Raw genomic sequence first — 20,146 nt, 5'->3', positions numbered from 1 at the left:
GCTCCTCAGTGCCTCCAAGCCCTCTCTCCTTCTCTCTTCTCCCCATTCCACCTGCGGTCAGAGCCCCCAGACCTTCTGCACTGTGCAGAGCAGCTGGTCCTGGGCAGAGCTGTCTCTCTGCAGCACTGCCCACTTACCAGGAGCTCCCCTTGAGCCCAGGAGCCCAGCCCAGCTTAGCAGCACAGCACCTGACCATGGCATCGCTTGCTCTGTGCCCTTGGGCTCCCTTGAGGTGTCCCCAAGGCCTCAGGGCTGACAGCTCCCGAAGGCAGCAGGGTCTCTCCTGGGGTGTAGTGTTTGAAGCAAATTGAATTCATCACTGACTGCTTCTCTCTGTAGATGTCAGAGACTGTTTAAAGTGTGATTTGTGCTGTTGGACTGTGGTTGTCAAACATGTTGTGCTTTAACCTGTCAGGCACCTCAGCACCACACAGATGTTAGCTCATGCCCACCACCCAAAAGATAATGGGTTGAAATAAAGATAGTTTAAAAGGACAGAAAATGTCGAACTAGTAATAACAGTAACAATACTAATAATAAAGTTTATTTTTATTATTATTATATGTATAAAGCAAGTGATGCACAATGCAATTGCTCATCACACACTGACTGATGCCCAACCTTTCCCCAAGCAAGGGTCCCCCTGAACCTGGACAGCCTGCATTAGGCTCTCGTGTGCAGGTCCCTTGACCTTACTTTGTTTTAGGGCAATACAAGTTTTCAGAAGGATTTGGAACATTTGCTTCCCTTTCTCAAATACTTCTGTTGTGATACCCAACTTAGTGACATTGTCAAGGTATTGCAGGTGTTCAGGAGCTTCCCCCTGTTCTAGAGAAGTCTGAATCAGCCCATGGCAAACGGTAGGGCTATGCTTCCAGCCCTGGGGCAGTCAATTCCAGGTGGACAGGACAAACCTCCATGTGAAAGCAAAGTATGGCCTTCACACTGCTGTCAGAGGGATGGAGAAAAATGCTTTAGCAATATTGTGGCATAGCGCTTGGCTGCCTTTGACTCCAGTTCATACTGAATGAAATTCTAGCATGGCTGGCACAGCAGCACTCAGCAGTGGTGGGACTTCATTCAGGCCACAGAAATGCACCGTTATCTTCCACGCACAATTAGAATTTTGCACTGTCCATATTGGACTATTAAAGGTTGAGGGAATCTTGTCGATCATTCCTTGGCTCTCCAGTCAATGAACCAGCTCATGGATGGGAATCAGGGAGTCTCTGTTCGTGCAATATTGCCTCAGGTGCACTGTTGTAGTAGCAATTGGCATCTGCTGTTCATGGGCCATCAGCACCTCCACAGCAGAAGGGTCCTGTGAGAGAGTGGGCAAGGTAGACAACTGTTTCCTGTCCTCCGTCTCCAAGGCAGCTATGCCATAAGCCCACCAATATCCTTGTGGATCTTTGAAGTACCCTCTCCTGAAGTAGTCTATGCCAAGGTTACACAGAACCTCCAGGCCAGTCCCAATGGGTTGCATTTCCCACTCCTTCCCCGTTAGACTCACTTCAGCCTCCAATACAGTTAAGTCTTGGGTTTGATGTGCCAGACCAATAATCCTCAAAGTCCAAGACACCTGATTGTCCCTTTCCTCCCCCTGGATGGAGGCAGGGTCCCTCTAGTCCTGCTCATAGTACTCATTACACTGTTTAGACTAATGCCCACTAGAAACAGGAGCAGCAATTTTCTCAGAACCAATTTTTGACAATGTTTTTTTTACCCTGCACTTTATGTACCCATGCCTCTAGGGTGGACATAGATTTTTGCATCCCATTTTCTCATGGCCTTTCCGTGGTCACACAGTCAAAACCACAGGGTGATGCGTAGTATGCACCCACTACATCAAATTTCTTCAGCAGAGGGATGCTTAAACCTGATAGTTGAGGTATTATTTAGTGCAGGTGAGGAGGAAGATGTATTCTCTTGTAGTTCTTGCACCTCATGAGAAAGTTTCTCTCAAGACGAGATGCAGGCCCATAAGGAAGAAGAGAGATTATTTTTCTTTGCATCTTGCAAAGAAAAAAGGGATCTTTGCAATCCTTTTTCAAGTTTTTTTTTTGTTTTTTTTTTTTTTTTTTTTTTTTTTTTAGGATTCTGCACTTTCTCACAGTGCTTTTCCAAAGCACTGGAGGTGCCCACTGCTTAGGTACCTGCCCATATCCTCACACACTCCTTGCCACTCCTAACTCTCCTGTCTCCAGAGAGATCTCTGGGTGGCGTGCTTAAGTGGTTGTTTGACATTAACAAAAGCTGAAACACATGCGGGAGACATAACAATAGGAACATGCTGGTTTGACCATTCCAAGGATATTTACAACTTTGAAGAGCTAGTGTAATTAGCAGAAAGGGAGAGTGAACCAGTGGGAAGAAGTGTCTTCCTCTTGTCTCCCCCACAGGTTGGTTTCCTGAGGAGAAATGTCAAGAGTGTAATTCTTAATAGTTTCTGAGAGATGGCTCCCAAGGTATGGAGGTAATGGCAATGCTGAGTACAAGTACCAGAGTAGTTTCATGACCAGGAATTTTATCACATCATAAGCCAGTGTTACACAATACATTAAAATCACAGAATCACTGAATCACAGAATTGAAGGGGTTGGAAGGGACCTCGAAAGATCATTGGATCCAAACCCCCTGCCAGAGCAGATTCCTTAGAGCAGGCTGCACAGGGAGGCATCCGGACGTGCCTTAAATATGTCCAGAGAAGGAGACTCCACAACCCTGGGCAGCCTGTTCCTGTGAAGAAGTTCTTTCGCAGGTTGGTGTGGAACTTCCTATGATCTATCTTGTGAACAATAATCCTTGTCCTGTCCCTACAAACCACTGAAAAGAGGTTGGCCAAATCCCTCTGTCTCCTACACTTCAGGTATTTATACACATTGATGAGATCCCCTCTCAGTCTTCTTTTCTCCAGGCTGAACAGACCCAGGTCTCTCAGCCTTTCCTCATAAGGAAGATGCTCCAGGCCCTCGATCATCCTTGTGGCCCTCCACTGGACTCTTTCCAGGAGATCCCTGTCTTTTTTGCACTGGGGAGCCCAGAACTGGACAGAGCACTCCAGGTGAGGCCTGACCAGGGCAAAGTAGAGGGGGAGGATCACCTCCCTTGACCTGCTGGCTATAGTCCTTTTAATGCACGCCAGAAAAGAATAAACTTAAAGCAGCCATCAGAAAAGATAAACAACATGACATGGGAGACATACAGAAAGTAATGTGCTATACAACACAATTCTGAAATCAAGCACAACAGACCTGAGATTAAAAAAAAAATGAATAAATTCAAATTTGTCATCAGCAACTATTAAAATCAACTAATGTTTATAATAGCTTTCTTTTAACATGCTGTGGTCAGATCTGTCACTGGCTCAAACTTTGTGCTCCATGTTGGGCACCAAAAAGAGTGTGGTTTATCCCGGCAGGCAGCTCAGCACCACACAGCCATTCACTCACACACACACCCTGCTACACCCCCAGAAAATGCAGGAAACAATGAGGAGGAGAAAAAAAAAAAAAAAAAAAAAAAAAGGGTTGAGACAAAGACAGCTTAATAGGACATAAAGGGAAGATAAATAATACAAACAATGATGACGAAGATCATGATGATGATTGCGTGTCCCGAAGCAGTGGTACCCCCTACCCTGGGCAGCCACCCCATATTGATTTTTCAGCACGATATCATGTGGTCTGGAACATCCCTTTGGCCAGTTGGGGTCAGCTGTCTTGCTTCTGTCCCCCCCAGCTTCTCAGGCACCCCCAGCCCTCCACTGCTGGGCATCAACTAAGCCATCAGCATGTAATCAGCATTCTTCTCATGCTAAATCCAAAACACAGCATCATACCAGCTACTAGGAGGAAAATTAACTCAATCCTAGCCAACTCCAGGAAACCCATAGACTAAAGGCATGATATCTCTGTGTGAATATCGAAAGGGGAAAGGTGGTGGTGATTAATTGGAAAGTACTGGAGCTGAGCACAATGCAGATGGTATAGAATATGGGGTGGATATTGTCCATGTGTTGGCTGGGATAGACTTAGTTTTCTTCCTATTAGATGGTGTTAGATTATTAGGTGCTGTGTTTTGTATATCGGATGCAGTTCGAGACAAAATAACAGCATGCATGAGAAGGAAGAACAGAAAAAGTGGAACCTGGCAGCCTTCCATCCCCTACCCTTCAGTGATTCTGTGCTGCAATTCCATTCAACTACTTCCTCCTGTATTGTCCAAACTGTGCTACAAACTTCTGCTACTGTTATGTTGTGAGAGAGAGCACAATCAGGGTGAGCCATCTGCCTGCAGACATGAACACCTGACAGAATGGACCATCAGTGTGGAGGAAACCTTGAGAAACTGCAGGATTTTGCCTACAGAAACTTCTTGGCATTTACAAAGAGAAGAGCTCAGTCCTGCACCAAAGGAAGAGGAACCCCACACATCAGGGCAGACTGGGACCATTATGAGTGATCAATGCCCAAGAAGAGGAGGGCCTGGGCACCATGAGGGATGCAATACGAGCAGTGGTGCCTGCTTACCAGCAACCAGGCCAGCTTCCTACAGAGCTGCCTTACGAGGAGCATGGCCACCAAACAAATCTCAGTTATCATACTCATCTCAGATGCCCTGAGACACCACACAGACATGGGTCTAGAGACAGCAGGAAAAGAGGTGCAGGTGTGAGAGTCCATTGGACAGCATGGTGTGGAGACGAGCAAGGGCTGTGGCAAGGCTGAAAGTCCCAACAGGACGTAGGTCTCTGTGCCTGAGGCTATGGCTCTTTTCTGTGCCACTGAGGCGTATGAGGAGACAACTTATCATTAAAGCACCAGGGCTTCATTGCCTCCTTACCTCCACCCATGAACCAGGCAGGCGTCATAAGATCCTCCCGCACTTGGCCATGCACATCCCCATCTCCTACTGCCCCGGAAACAGCCCTGAGCAAGGTCAGAAGGGAAAGGATTGCCCTTCCCAGGGGCTGGAGGTCCAGGCCTGGCCCTTGTGCTTGGTGACACACATCCAGTTTGTCTACACATCAGTGTCACCTTCACATTGCCTTTGTCTCCTTGTCCTCACTGCCTCCAATGTTCTGCTCTAATGAGCTCCAAGGGAGGCTGTGTCAGTGCTGGCCCTCAGGGGGACACTGCAGGAAACTTGAATGTGACTTGGACTTCTGGAGAGATGCCTTCAATTGTCTCTCAGTGCCTGAGGTTTGTGGGCTCATCACTGAAGCCCCCAGAGGAGTGATTCCAATGCCTTGGGCTGGGCCTGTGCTTCTGAGCTGGGCCGGACTCCTGGGACAGAGAGAGCTCGTGGCAAGAGGGCCGTGGAGAGACCGAAAGGTAACACGCAGAGAGACAGCTGTGCCCAGGAGCAGCTCCTTTGCACAACTCAGCATGGCTGGAGGCTCTGACCGCAAGCACCCAGGAAGACAGGGATTCCAGGCAGCCTGGAGGGTGCGCGCAGAGGAGAGCTCTGTACAGGAGAAACCTTCACAGCTCTGCCCACGGTAAGTCTCTGGCTGCAGGACAGTGCAGGGGAGGTTCCTGGAAGAGGCTCCTGGATGCAGGATGTCTCTGCCTGGCCAGGAGCTGCCAGGATGTCTCTCATGGCTTGTGCGGTGTGGAGGAGAAGGTGCTGCAGGGCAGCTGCAGGGGTGCCCAGGGCTGTGGGTCCCTGCTGTGCCCCAGGGGCTGTGTGCTGGGGCAGGGTGTCTGCCTCCTGCCAGGCTCAGCACTCAGCCTGCCTGGGGAGCTGCCCAATGGCTTGGGAAGAGGAAGGACATGGGAAGGGGCTACCCACAAAGAGAAGGCTCTTTCTGTAATGTCTGCCTGCCTCTTCCTGCTCTGATTCTGCTGCACGCTCTGTGTTAACTGGGTGGTTGGATTTGCACAGGTAACTGAGCTTCCTACTGCATTGAATCACTAACTCAAGTTCATCACTAACCATAAACAGGTTAGTGATGAACCTGAGAGTATTCCTTCCCTTCTCTCTGCTTACAGATTGCACCAGTTTTTTTTTTTTTCTTTTTTTTTTTTCTTTTTTTTTTTTTCTTTTTTTTTCTGAGCTGTTCTTTAAGACCTTCAGACCGGGAGAGGTCCCCAGAACTGTCCCCATCCCCAGGAGGTGTCTGCAGGACAGATATGGGCACACAGCAGGTGGGATGGGGTCTGTGAGCATGGATGGGAGGAGGCGTGGGGACAGAGAAAGAGCTGCTGGCAGGGACAGCTGCAGGCAGCAGGGACATGGGCAGGCAGTGAGAGGGAGCTGCTCCCTCCCTGCCATCCCCTGCAGTGCAGGCACCTTCCTTGCAGCAGCCCCTGGTCTCCTCTCTTCCCCTCAGAGCTTCTATCATGGCTTTTATAATATGGGGGGCTGAGAATATGGGATGTCTGAACCCTAGATCTCTGTGTAAGTAGTCACATTCACTGCAGGCCTCCTCCACCTTCCTCCATGGAAGCAGGCACAGAATCATTGAATCATAGAAGAGCACAAGTTGGAAGGGACCCACAAGGATCATCAAGTCCAGCTCCTGGCTCCACAGAGGTCTTACTCCCAAATTCCTACCATATGACAAGGAGCATATTCCAAACGCTTCTTCTACTCTAGAGCTCTTGTCCCTCTGCTGTCTGTGCCAGCCAGAAGGCACAGGTCTGTGAGGACAGGCTCTACCTTACCAACACCGCAGCCTCTGCACTGGGTTGGGTCTGCCCTGCCTGCCCATGCCTGCTTCTCCCCCTTGCCCAGCGTGGCAGCTGGTAGTGTCTGATTCTGACAAGGAGTGCTGTGCACGGCGGGTGAAACAGGAAGAGATGCTCCCTGTTCTCTCCGGCCAGATACACACGATCCACCTGTTGATTTTGTCTCCTGGGTATTGAACAGGGAAGACACACAGAGTCGCACAGCCAAACACCCCTCACTCAATAGAGGGAACCACTTTCCAGGAACTTTCCCTCTTGGAACCTCAAATGGAGCAGAGCAGGCTCACTGGGAACTGATGGACAGAGGAGGCTGCAGTGTACAGGACACTCAGCAAGAACAAAGCAGGGCTCCAGACAGGGAGATAGACAAAGGTCCTCTTGGAAACAGGGAATGTAAGGCTTTCCTTGGGAATTAACTGAATTGTGCTCACAGACTTTACTCATAACATTCTATTTCTATATATATATTTTTTTCTCATTTGGCAGTGTCAATGTCCAAAGACAGAAAATGCCCAACATCAACTCTGTGAGCGAGTTCCTCCTGCTGGCATTTGCAGACACACACGAGCTGCAGCTCCTGCACTTCGCGCTCTTCCTGGGCATCTACCTGGCTGCCCTCCTGGGCAACGGCCTCATCCTCACCGCTGTAGCCTGCGACCAGCACCTCCACACCCCCATGTACTTCTTCCTCCTCAACCTCGTCCGCCTCGACCTGGGCTGCATCTCCACCACTGTCCCCAAAGCCATTGCCAATGCCCTCTGGGACACCAGGACCATCTCCTATCAAGGCTGTGCTGCACAAGTATTTTTTTTATTCTTCTTGATTGGATCAGAGTATTTCCTTTTGACCATCATGGCCTACGACAGCTACATTGCCATATACAAGCCCCTGCACTACGGGAGCCTCCTGGGCAACAGAGCTTGTGCCCAGTTGTCAGCAGGTGCCTGGGGCAGTGGTTTTCTCAATGCTGTCCTGCACACGGCCAGTACTTTTTCTCTGACCCTCTGCCAAGGCAATGCTGTGAACCAGTTCTTCTGTGAAATCCCCCACATCCTCAAGCTCTCCTGCTCAGATGCTTACCTCAGGAAAGTTGGGGCACTTGTGATTAGTGTTTCTTTAGGATTTGGTTGTTTTATTTTCATTGTTTTCTCCCATGTGGAGATCTTCAGTGCTGTGCTAAGGATGCCCTCTGAGCAGGGCCGGCACAAAGCCTTTTCCACATGCCTTCCTCACCTGGCCGTGGTCTCCCTGTTTCTGAGCACGGGCATATTTGCCTACCTGAAGCCCCCTTCCCTCTCTTCCCCAGTGCTAAATCTGGTCATGTCTCTTCTGTACTTGGTGGTACCTCCAGCAGTGAACCCCCTCATCTATAGCATGAGAAACCAGGAGCTCAAGGAGGCACTGAAGATGTTCCTGCAATATACAGCATTTCACCAGCAATATAAGGTAACCATATATTGCTCATGTGATGCTCTCACATATACCTGGAAGAAGCAGAAACACCTTTCTTCATATTTCATTTCTTTTCATCCTTTGCAATGTTATTCCCATCAATATATTTTTCTTCATCTCCATTCTTCTACCTTTTTTCTACTCCAAAGACCTCCTGTAGAGTTTTTGCTAAGCTCTTTGTAATTAACTAAATAAAGGAACCATCAAGAACTCATTTTCTGTGGCTGTCATTTCTCATAACTTCTCTTCATGTACAGCAAAGGTTGTGGGATGAAGAACCCAGCTGCAACATGGAAGAAAAGCTCTGGTGGACCTTGGGGCTGCTGGCACAAACGTGTCCTCACCAGCAGCACCACCCCTTGGGCTGCTTCTCCTGGCCTCCCCCACCCCATTGCCTTGACTTCTTGTCTCCACTGGGCCCCACCCAAATGCATTTCTTGGCTGTCAGCTCTCTCTCACCTGCCCCACAGGATGATAGATTGGGGTGTGTTACCTTTCGGTCTTATAGTGCTTGTGTAATCCACAGTGGTGATGGCACAAAAAGACAGTTTATTCACCAGTGATATATAGCCATCCTTTGGGCTGAGAGGAACCTCATGAAGTTCAACAAGGTCTAGTGCAGGGTCCTGTGCCTAGGGAGGAATAACCTCGAGCACCAGTACAGGCTGGGGGGTGACCTGCTGGATAGCAGCTCTGCAGAGAGAGACCTGGGAGTCCTGGTAGCCAGCAGGCTGACCATGAGCCAGCAATGTGCCCTAGTGGCCAAGAAGGCCAACAGTATCCTGGGCCACATTCAGAAGAGTGTTACCAGCAGGTCAAAGGAGGTGATCCTCCCCCTCTCCCCTCTACTCAGCCCTGGTGTGGCCACACGTGCAGTATTGTGTCCAGTTCTGGGCTCCCCAGTACAAGAGGGACATAGAACTACTGGAACAAGTTCAGAGGAGGGCTATAAAGATGATAAGAGGACTGGAGCACCTGTCATACAAGCGCTGGAACAGATTGCCCAGAGAGGCTATGGAGTCTCCTTCTCTGGAGATATTCAAAACCCATCTAGATGCCATCCTGAGCAATGTGTTCTGGGTGATCCTGCTTGACTGGGATTGGAGTAGATGATTTTCAGAGGTCCCTTGCAACCTCAGGCATTCTGTGATTCTGTCATTCATGTTAGGCCACAACTCCACTGAGAGTGTTTTCTTTGTCTTGTGGATAAACTGGATTAGGTCTCCTTGATTAGTCTGAGGCACAATGCAATGCTTTTTGCCTTCTGCCACTACAGCACAATACGTATGACTTTCCCTTACTCTGTGCATTGACCTGACAAGTCATTTTACACTTTGCACTTTCATATTGCTAGTTGAAAGTGGACAATTTCCCAAAGGCAGGGAAGCTGATGGGTTCTGGCTCAGCCATTTGAAGTGCCCTGCTCTTGAGTCTTTCAGCCTGAGTTTGCTAAAGAAGACCCAGGATGGTAAACGGATGTTCAGGTGTCTACTAGGAACAAGGGAGAGTATCTTGGGTTCCTAATGGCCATTTCAACTTTATGGCAATCCCAAGAACCCATTGAAAATGGGGTTTGTCTTTGAAGGGATTTCATGTGCTGGGCTGGTCTGCAGACAAAGACCACCTCTGGCAGTGAAGGTGCCTTGGGAACTCCACCTGGCTCCACCTGAATATTCCAAAAGGCTCAGGTCTCCTCCAGGTCCTTTATGATATCTGTCAGTGGAGGGAAGTGCCCCAAACACAACAGGGCCTCTGGAGGTGGCACTGGTTGCTTATGGTCTGACAGCAAAGTTCTGCCTGAATACCCATTAATTTCTTTAGTAGTTAAGTAATAAAACAAGTACTAATCACCTCAAATGATTCAGTCCCTTCCATGAAATGTCACACATGAAGTGTAATTTCTATCACACAGAAATGTGAATTTTCAGGATCTATATTAATTGTCAGAGAGGAAATACTGATCTTCACCTGTACTTGCTTTGTCTATCATGGTGTGCTCCCTCAACTTCCAGGTACATCCAATTCTGTTGATTAAACAGACCCTACTGAATGTCCCCTTTCCAGCTGCCTGTCTGGACCTATGTACTTCCCATTGTTCTCCAGGTTTGCCCTCCCCTTACTCTTTGATCATTCAGACCACTCTCACCAACCCAGTTGCTGCTTTGAGCTTCAGGGAGTTGAAGCTCACCCATCTAACAGCAGTCGAATTGTTTCCTCAGCAAGATCCTCATCATTTATCATTGAATTCCTATGATATAGATCAATAGGATTAATACAAATTCTACTATTTATAATTTCCTATGTGTCAGTATAAAATACTTGATGTACAGTTTATCCTTTTCGGAAGTTAAACCTCACTGAAGGCGTACATGTTGAGGAGCTTTTTTTTTTTTTTTTTTTTTTTTTTTTTTTTTTTTTTTTTTTGTGGGGGAGGAGGGCAAATTTCTTGTTATTTTGAAACAAGAAATAACTCTTCTGTGCCTGTCCACAGTTTAATCAGTACCCATGGAGGTACCTGGAAGATTATGGAGGTTAAATGGACATCATAATCAACAGAGTACTGGCATTGCAATTGCATGGAAAGATCACTATTTTTTTCTCCTGCAGTGAACACACATCCTGCAAATTCACATTTTGTGATGACACAAAAAGTGTCATTTTGTGTGACATTTTATGGAAGGGATTGAATTATTTCAGGTGATGAGCAGGTTTTCTATTTTTAAATAGTGAAGAAATTCTCCAGCTTTCATGCAGAGCTTTTCTGTCTGACCATAAGCAACCAGTGCCATCCCTAGAAGCTGAGGTACATCTAAGGAACTTCCCTGGACCTGCAGGACACCAGAGCCCTTTGGGGCTTTCAGATGGACATGGGGCACCTCCACTGCCAGCAGTGGTCTTTGTCCCTGCAACTACAGCCCAGCACATGAAACCCCTTCAAAGACAAGTCTGGGGGTTCTTGGGACTGACCTAAAGTTGAAATGGTCATTTGAAAAATGAGTTCTGCTTGATTCTTAGCAGACACCCAAACATCATGAACCATCTTGGTTCATCTGTGGCAAATTCAGGCTGAAAGACTCAAAGGCAGATCTGTGTTGGTTTTACCTTGCTAGAGAGATGAACTCCACCACAACTGCTCTCTCACTCCCCCTCCTCAGAAGAGGAGGGGAAGAAGAAAAGATAAAAACAAGTGAAAGGTTGAGGTAAGTGTTGAAGGAAGAACAGCTGAAGTCATGATGCACACCAATATGGTCAGATCATGCTCTCCCTTTATTACTCGAATAGCCTGACTTTTATAGCAAACTTAACAGGGGCAGATAGTGTCTCACACAAGATTATTGGTCAAAAGCACTCAGACAAACAACTGCAAGAAAACAACCCCACCTGCAAGAAAACAACCCCCTTGTGATTAGCAGTGTTATAAATGAAGTCTCAACTCTGAATTTAGTAACATAAAAGAATATTTATAAAAGGCAAGTAAACAGTGCTGGGTGCGCGGGGAGTCTATGCTCTACCAACACACACATGCAACCCTCAAACTTTCCAAATATATATAAGACATTGCTGTTACATATTTACAAGAAACCCGAGTATGCCTATACATATGGATATCCTATCCCCGCTTCATATTATAATTCTCTTTGTGGTGGTCATTGTGGGTGAAGGGCTCACGGTTTCCTCATCACCATTAGCAACCTTTTGTTCCAGACTGCAGGAGCGGCTTCGACTGTCTCCCTCTTCTTCTACACATGCTCTGCCCACCACAAGGTTCCCGAAAGCAACAAAACACGATTGCTTTTCCTGCATTTCATTAACACTTGAAACCACACTAAACAATAAGTGTTAACAGTTCTAACCAGCAACCCCCACACACAACTTCCGTGCCTTAACAGAGGGAAAAACAAGCAACCCCAGATGGCAGGGCATCACCTCACCCTTCTTTATTTCCTCTAAACTCTTTACATTCCTGATGACCTCATTGTTAAAGAGTTTGATGTTATCACCAACCACAAGGCTTTCTGACCCCCATTGCCACACTCCCAAATCTCCCCCTTTATTAATATCAACCATTTTTCTGACACGAATTACCACTCCATATACAATAGCAGTCACGTAGATCCCGTCCTTGAAGCCAGCTGCTGGCAAGAATGTTTTTCTAAATTCCTCAGTCGGGTGATGTGGGAACACTGTCATGGGAACTTCTCATAGTCATCCTGGTAGCTCGGTTTGCTCAGCTGCAGCAAGTCATGGGATCTTTGCTGTTTCAAAAATCCCTCAACACGAGTACACCTATACATATGTACAATCAGAAAAGATAACAAACAGTCCTTTAAGTTCCATGACTTAATAGTCTCCATTTTCCATTCCTTTTGAACAATATATCTTGCTTTAAGTTGTCAAGCAACTCGGCCTTCCGGTCTTATGTGTCCTGTTCTTCCTGGATCAAAGAAAAACATATCCATCTCCTTTCCAAGGCCAATAGGGCCTGGGTCAAAAGGCACATCCAGGTCACCAGGGAGCGTAACAGCAAAAACCTTTGATGGCTGTAGCAGCAGAGGGGCCCATGGCATAGCAGTTGGATCTGTAAAGAAGCCCACAGCTCCCTCACTGTCTGGCAAACCACACGTTTCCAACTGTGGTCCCATATGGCTCTTTAAGATCTCAGAGATTGCTCGCCAGGTGTCCAGCAATCCCACCACAACCTCGTCATTTTTAGTTGCAGAGTTCCACACCTTGACCGCAGTTTGGTCCCATGTTTCAGGATCATAAACTGTCTGACTGTTAATAAAGAGAATAAGCTGTAAGGTTACCAGGACAGTCTTTGTTCCTAAGGACGTATGATTCCCCATATTGCGCAACTGCTTACCAGCGCGGGGCAGTTTTGTGTGCGGGTCCACTTCTCTCAGCTTGAGCTTCTGGTGCGCCTATATCCAGCAACTTTCTGCTTTGAGCGGTGTCCTGGTTTCAGTTAGAACAGAATTAATTTTCTTCCTAGTAGCTGGTGGAATGCTGTGTTTTGGCTTAGGATGAGAAGAGTGCTGATAACACCCCGATGTTTTAATTGTTGCAGAGCAGTGCTTATACCAAGCCAAGGACATCTCGGCCTTTTGCTCTGTCCTGCCAACAGGCAGGCTGGGGGTGCAGTAAGAGCTGGGAGGGGACAGACCCAGGACAGGTGACCCAAACTAGCCAAAGGGGTATTCCATACCATCTGACGTCATGCTAAACAATATATAGGGGTGGCTAGCCGGGGGGAGGGGGCCGGACTGCTCGGGGTTAGGCTGGGCATCGGTCAGCGGGTCGTGAGCAATTGCATTGTGCATCACTTGTTTGTACATATTATTATTATTTTCCTATTATCACCATTGTAACATTATTGTTATTATTGTTATTATTATTTTGTTATTATTATTTTCCTGTCTTATTAAACTGTCTTTATCTCAACTCACGGGCTTCACTTTCCATTTCTCTCCCCCGTCCCAGAGAGGGAGGGGGGCGGGTGAGCGAACGGCTGCGTGGTATTTAGCTGCTGGCTGGGTTAAACCATGACAAGCGGTTTGCTGACTTTGGCTGAACCTATCTTCATGAAGTGATCAATGTGCCTGTTCCCGTCCTGGTCTCTATCCTGCTAGCCTGTTCCTTTTCATTCCTTCTTTCTACTTCTTTATTGATGACATAGACATAATTTCATCGTGTTGCCTTTTTTTTGTCATCTTGAGGACAGGCTCCCCTCTTATACCCTTCACCCCACAGCAGTTCTTTTCAAAACAACTTTTCATTGGTCAAATAAATTTGAACATAACAGCAAACACCCAGAAATTTCCATACCTTAACGGCTGGAGAAAAAGCAACCCGAGACTGCATGGAGTCTCCTGAATCACCCTTCTTTGTTCCCTCTAAACTCTTATATTCCTGATGGCCTCATCGTTAAGAGTCTAATGTTATCTCAACCACGGGGCTTTCCAACCCCCATGGCCACACTCCCACGTGTCCCCCTCCTTTATTGTGTTCATCTGATTTGTGTCAGTATGGAAAAATGCTAGGGCCGCATTGTATGATGAATGTGACCTTCTATCTTACATACCCTTGTATAACCACAAGTCTAAGAAAAATAGAGTGGTTAATGTATATAGTTCTTGTATCTTTCAAAGGAATGTTTTAGCAATTCGTGTCAATAGAGAGCTTGAAGGGAAATGTATTTGTAGGCTTCTCCTTGGAGTCTCTGATATCTGGGGGGTTTCAGAATAACTGCTAACTATTATGACTATTGCATGGGACACTATGCAAGTCTCTGATATCTGGCCAGGAGATTAAGGAGACGGGGAGAGCTGAAGGACGACTAAAAGACAAAGCTTGCAGGGGATGTTGCACAAGTCTCTGACATACAGCCAAGTTGGACAAAGGAGAAGGACAAGAGGGAGGAAAACTATGAGCCTTCAGCACGAGAGACCCCCTGAGACCCCCAGAGGGACCACCGGAGACTGATACACATGTTCCAGTAGGAGGGTTTGGATTCCGGAAACTAATTATAATAACCTTGGTTTTTTTAGAAGTAGTAATGAATATGTATTAGCCTAGGAGCATAAAAATCAGCTACTTGATGTAACTGGTGTGCGTCTTGGTGGAGCAGAGACTCCCAGAGCACCCAGCACTGTTTGCTTTCCTCTATTCTTTTAATAAATTGTAAACATTGATTATAGTCCTATTTTGAAGACTGAGCCATTTATTACATTTATTAATATCAACAATCTTCTTGACACGAATTACCACTCCATATATAACAATTATTTTATTTGCTTTCACCCAATCATCTTACATTCTTATAGAACAAGACTTCCGGTGTGGAAAAGAATAAAGAAACCATGAGAACTTCACTCATCTCAGCTGCCATCTCTTCCCATCTCCTCTGGAGCTAGGGGAACAGCCCCAGCTTGCAGGAGGGGCTCAGGGCCAAGAGCCCAGCTGCCACATGGAGGAGCAGCCCCGGTGGCCAGGGAGCAGCACGGAGCCCACTCTTTGCCCAAAGTGAGTCACACGGTGCAAGCTCCCTTGGCTGACAGGGTAGACAGCCTGAATAGCATGGTCTCCTCTGAACGGCCACCTTTGCTCTAACAGCAATGTGTCTGAGTTACAGAATCTTCTTCAAGTGACCTCACAAACAGCCCATTCCTTTTTCGTTCCTTCCAAGGTGAATTCCATATGACTCCATGTCCTGGTTTCATTTAGGACAGAGTTAATTTTCCTCCCAGTAGCTGGTAGGGTGCTATGTTTTGTATTAGGATGAGAAGAGTGCTGATAACATGCTGATGTTTTAATTGTTGCAGAGCAGTGCTTACACTAAGCCAAGGACTTTTCAGCTTCTTGCCCTGTCCTGCCAGCAGGCAGGCTGGAGGTGTAACAAGAGCTGGGAGGGGAAAGACCCAGGACAGCTGACCCAAGCTGCCCAAAGGGTAGGGGTGGCTAGTCAGGGTGGGGGCTGCCAGCTGCTCGGGGCTGCTCACCCTCCCCCAGAGAGGGAAGGGGGAGGGTGAGTGAACGGCTGTGCAGTGTTTAGCTGTCGGCTAGGTTAAACGACAACACTCCATGTTCTGCTTTCAGCTAGGATAGACTTAAGCACTCCTCTAAGCACTCCTGCTTAGATGCCTACTTCAGGGAAGCTAGGGTTCTTCTGGTTAGCATGTGTTTAGGAGCTGGATGCTTTGTTTTCACTGTGGTGTCCTATGTGCAGATCTTCAGAGCGGTGCTGAGGATGCCTTCTGAGCAGGGCTGGCACAAGGCCTTTTCCATGTGCCTCCCTCACCTGGCCATTGTCTCCCTGTGTCTTAGTACCATCATGTTTACCTGAAGCCCCCCTCCATCTTCTCCCCACCCCTAAACCTGGTGGTGTCATTTCTGTACTCCGTGGTGCCTCCATGTGAAATATGTTCATCCAATTCGTGTCAATATGGAACAATACTAGGACCTCATGATGTAATGTGACCTTCTGTCTTACATACCCTTGCATAAATAACCACAAGTCCAAGAAAAACAGAGTGGTTAGTGTATATAGTTCTTGTATCTTGCAAAAGAATGGTCTAACAGTTCATGTCGATAGAGGGTTTGAAGGGTAAACCTTGATACTTGGGTCTGGGAGATAAGAGAATAGGGGGGAGTTTTTTGAGATAGCCGCTGACTATTGCATGAGACACAACTTTCTGACATCTGGCCCAGAGACTACTAAATAAGGAGAGGGGGGAAGCTGAAAAACGACTGAAGGACAAAGCCTGGGAGGAAGACTATGAGCCTTCAGTACAAGCAACCTCCAGGGGGACCACTGGAGACTGATACGCATGCATCTGTGGGATGGTTCGGGTCCCGGGAAACTAATTATAATAACCCTGCCTTTTCCAAAAGTGCCGATGAATATGTATTAGCCTAGGAGCATAAAAACCAGCTGCCTGATGTAACGTGTGCATCTTGGTGGAGCGGAGACTCCCGGCACACCCAGCGCTGTTTGCTTTCCTCTATTCATTTAAGAAATTGTAAACTTTAATTACAATCCTGTTTGGGACTCAGTCATTTATAAAGTCAGAGAGACTTTACCCTCACAGCTCATTTGATTGCAGCACAGGTCTCAAACTCATGGGTAACCTGTGTTATGACCTCAATGGTCAGTTCCACCCCTTGATCTTGAGCCCATCTGTATGTGGCATCCCTCCCTAGACGTCCTGATATTTCATGGGCCCATTGAGCTACAAACAGCCCACCCTTACATCCCCAGTCCAGGTCCAACTGAGCCACTTCAGTTTTCAAAGCTCGACCCACCTCTGCATTTTTCCGATGTTCCTCGGTGGCATGATTCTTAGGCATGTGAGCATGATGTACCTTTACATCCAGGTTTTCTACCCAGGCAGCATTATCTTGCCACAGGGTAGCAACCCAGACAGGTTTACTTCTGCACTACCTGTTGCTCTGTTTGCATTGCTGCAGCCACTCCCACAGAGCATTTGCCACCATCCATGAGTCAGTGTAGAGATTTTTCTCTTTCGGCAATCTCTAGGGCTAGTTGTATGGCTTTTACTTCTGCATACTGACTCGACTCGCCTTCCTCTTCCATGGCCTCCACAACTTGTCATGTAGGACTCCACACAGCAACTTTCCATTTCCAATGGCCCCCTACTGCATGGCAGGATCCATCAGCGAACAATACATACTGCTTTCTATCTTCTGGCAACTCATTGTATGGTGGTGCCTCTTCAGCATGGGTTACCTCCTCTGTTGGCACTCCAAAATCTCTGCCTTCTGGCCAGTCCATGATCTCAACCAGGATTCCTGGGCTTTCCCATTTAAGCCCACTGTGTAATAAAAGCTATCAACTTACTCCACATAACATTAGTCCCACAGTGTGTAGTGGGAATTTTCCCTTTGAACATCCAAAGTAACATGGGTAGCCATGGTGCCAAGAGGAGCTGTGCTTCTGTACACAAAAATTCTGAAGCAGCTCGAACACCCTGACTATCGAGCCACGAGTATCTCTTTTTCAGCTGGGGTGTAATTGGCTTCTGATCCTCGATAGCCCCAGCTCCAGAAACCCAGAGGTCGGTCTCTGTTTGGACAGTTTCTGCATATATGCGATGCAGGTCTATAGGGAAGAAGAGAGACTTTCTTCATACTGCCAGAGTTGGCTAACCAACTCATCCACTGTGGGTTCCTCTTGGTCTTTCCTGGTGTCATGGTTTAACCCGGCCGGCAGCTAAACACCACGCAGCCGTTTGCTCACCCTCCCCCCTCCCTCTCTGAGACGGGGGAGAAAAATGGAAAGTGAAGCCCGTGAGTTGAGATAAAGACAGTTTAATAAGACAAATAAGACAAAATAATAATAATAATAATAATAATAATAATAATAATAATAATAATAATAATAATAATAATACTACAATGATGATAATAGTACTACTAATAATGTGTACAAACAAGTGATGCACAATGCAATTGCTCACCACCCGCTGACCGATGCCCAGCCTAACCCCGAGCAGTCCGGCCCCCTCCCCCGGCTAGCCAACCCTATATATTGTTTAGCATGACGTCAGATGGTATGGAATACCCCTTTGGCTAGTTTGGGTCACCTGTCCTGGGTCTGTCCCCTCCCAGCTCTTACTGCACCCCCAGCACGCCTGTTGGCAGGACAGAGCAAGAAGCTGAGATGTCCTTGGCTTGGTATAAGCACTGCTCTGCAACAATTAAAACATCGGGGTGTTATCAGCACTCTTCTCATCTTAAGCCAAGACAAAGCATTCTACCAGCTACTAGGAAGAAAATTAACTCTGTTCTAACTGAAACCAGCACACCTGGTCATTACTGCCAATGAGCTGGCATATGATGATGGTGTACTCTGCACGAACTTCTGCCACATGGGTCATGTGCACTTGACTTCCTCTGGATCTTTGGATAGCTGTTTGTTGTCTAGGTTTCTACAAATCACCTTCAGCATTGTTAATTTCCTCAGGTACTGGGTACCCCTCTGCATGGTGATCCACTTTCCTGGTTGACATACAAGATCTTCCTTCAAGGGATACCTTTCCTTGATGCCTGACAGGATTAAGTTTCCTGTGCCCTTTTGCAATGTCTTTGTCAATCACCCCTCACCTACAGGAGGATCCAGGCTGCTTGGCTTCCCTGCCTTCTAATTCCAGGCTATTGGCCCTGTTCTCCCACCACTAGAGCAGCCAGGTGACAATGTGCTCACCGAGATGATGGCTGAAATAATTTCCAATACCTCATAGCTTACCCTGAGAAAGGGATCACTTGGTTTCCAATGCTTATATGATTTCTTCTGCTTTGTCCTCCTGCTTCCAAGATGGACCACCTTGAAGAAACCTGAAGCCTACTCACATCCACTGTTTTCTTTTGCATGTAGAGTCAACAGATACTGGCTTAGGTACATTCTCTAGCCCAACGATGTGGCCCATCCCAGGAGTTGGAGTGGCTGCAGGGCCTATTGCAGGTTTGGGAGTGGCTATGGGACCTATTATAGGGATGTGTTTTACCTTAAGCCCATCTCAGGAGCTGGAGTGCCTGTAGGGCCTATTGCAGGGTTTGGAGTGGCTTTGGACAGTCTCTGGGCCTGTCACAGGGGCTGGAGTGTGCCTGCAGGAAAAGTCACAGGGGTTGGAGAGGTGTGGACTGTAGCTTCATAAGCATACCTTAATCACCAGCATATTGCAGTGATTTGTATCTCTTTGGAATTGCCGGGGTGATGACACAAATTTCTAAGCATTTCACAGTTTTTTTTTAGGATTCTGAACTTGCTCAGAGGTGAAGTTCCAAAGCACTGGATGTGCTCACTGCTCTAGGCGCCTGCCCAGATCCTCAAACTCTCCCTGCCACTCCTAACTTTCCTGCCTCTGGAAAGATCTCTGGATGGCACATTTAAGTAATTGTTTAAACTTAAACAAAACCTGAATTACATTCAGGAGACCTAAAAATAGGAACATGCTGGTTTGACCATCCCAAGAATATTCAAAGCTTTGAAGAGCCGTTGTAATTAGCCTGGAAGAAAAGCATGAGGTGAAGGAGAAAGGGAGAGTGAAGAAGTGGGGAAAAGCATCCCCCACCACCCTGCATAGATTTACTCCCTGAGGAGAAAAGGCAAAGACTAATTATTAATAATTTCCAAGAGATGAAGAGATGGTTTCTGAGGTATTGAGGGGGCAATAATTTGATCCTATCAGAAGTCGGTGTTATTTAATACAGCAAAACAGTAACCTTAAACCAGCCTCCAGAATTCATAAAGAGCATGACATGGAAGACAGAGAGTTACTAATGTGCTATACAACACAGTTCTGAAAACAAGCACAACAGACCCCAGATCAAAAAGATCAATATTGTGATCAGCAACTGTTAAACTGATCTAATGCTTATAACAATGTATTTTTAAAACGCTGTGGTCAGATCTGTCATCCTGTCATCTCAACCTTTGTGCTCCACGCTAGGCACCAAGAAGACTTGCTGTGGTTTGACC

Source organism: Netta rufina (genome assembly GCF_964035555.1).
Source record: "Netta rufina genome assembly, chromosome: 18".
Classification (NCBI taxonomy): domain Eukaryota; kingdom Metazoa; phylum Chordata; class Aves; order Anseriformes; family Anatidae; genus Netta; species Netta rufina.
Note: the sequence above shows the minus strand (reverse complement) of the source record.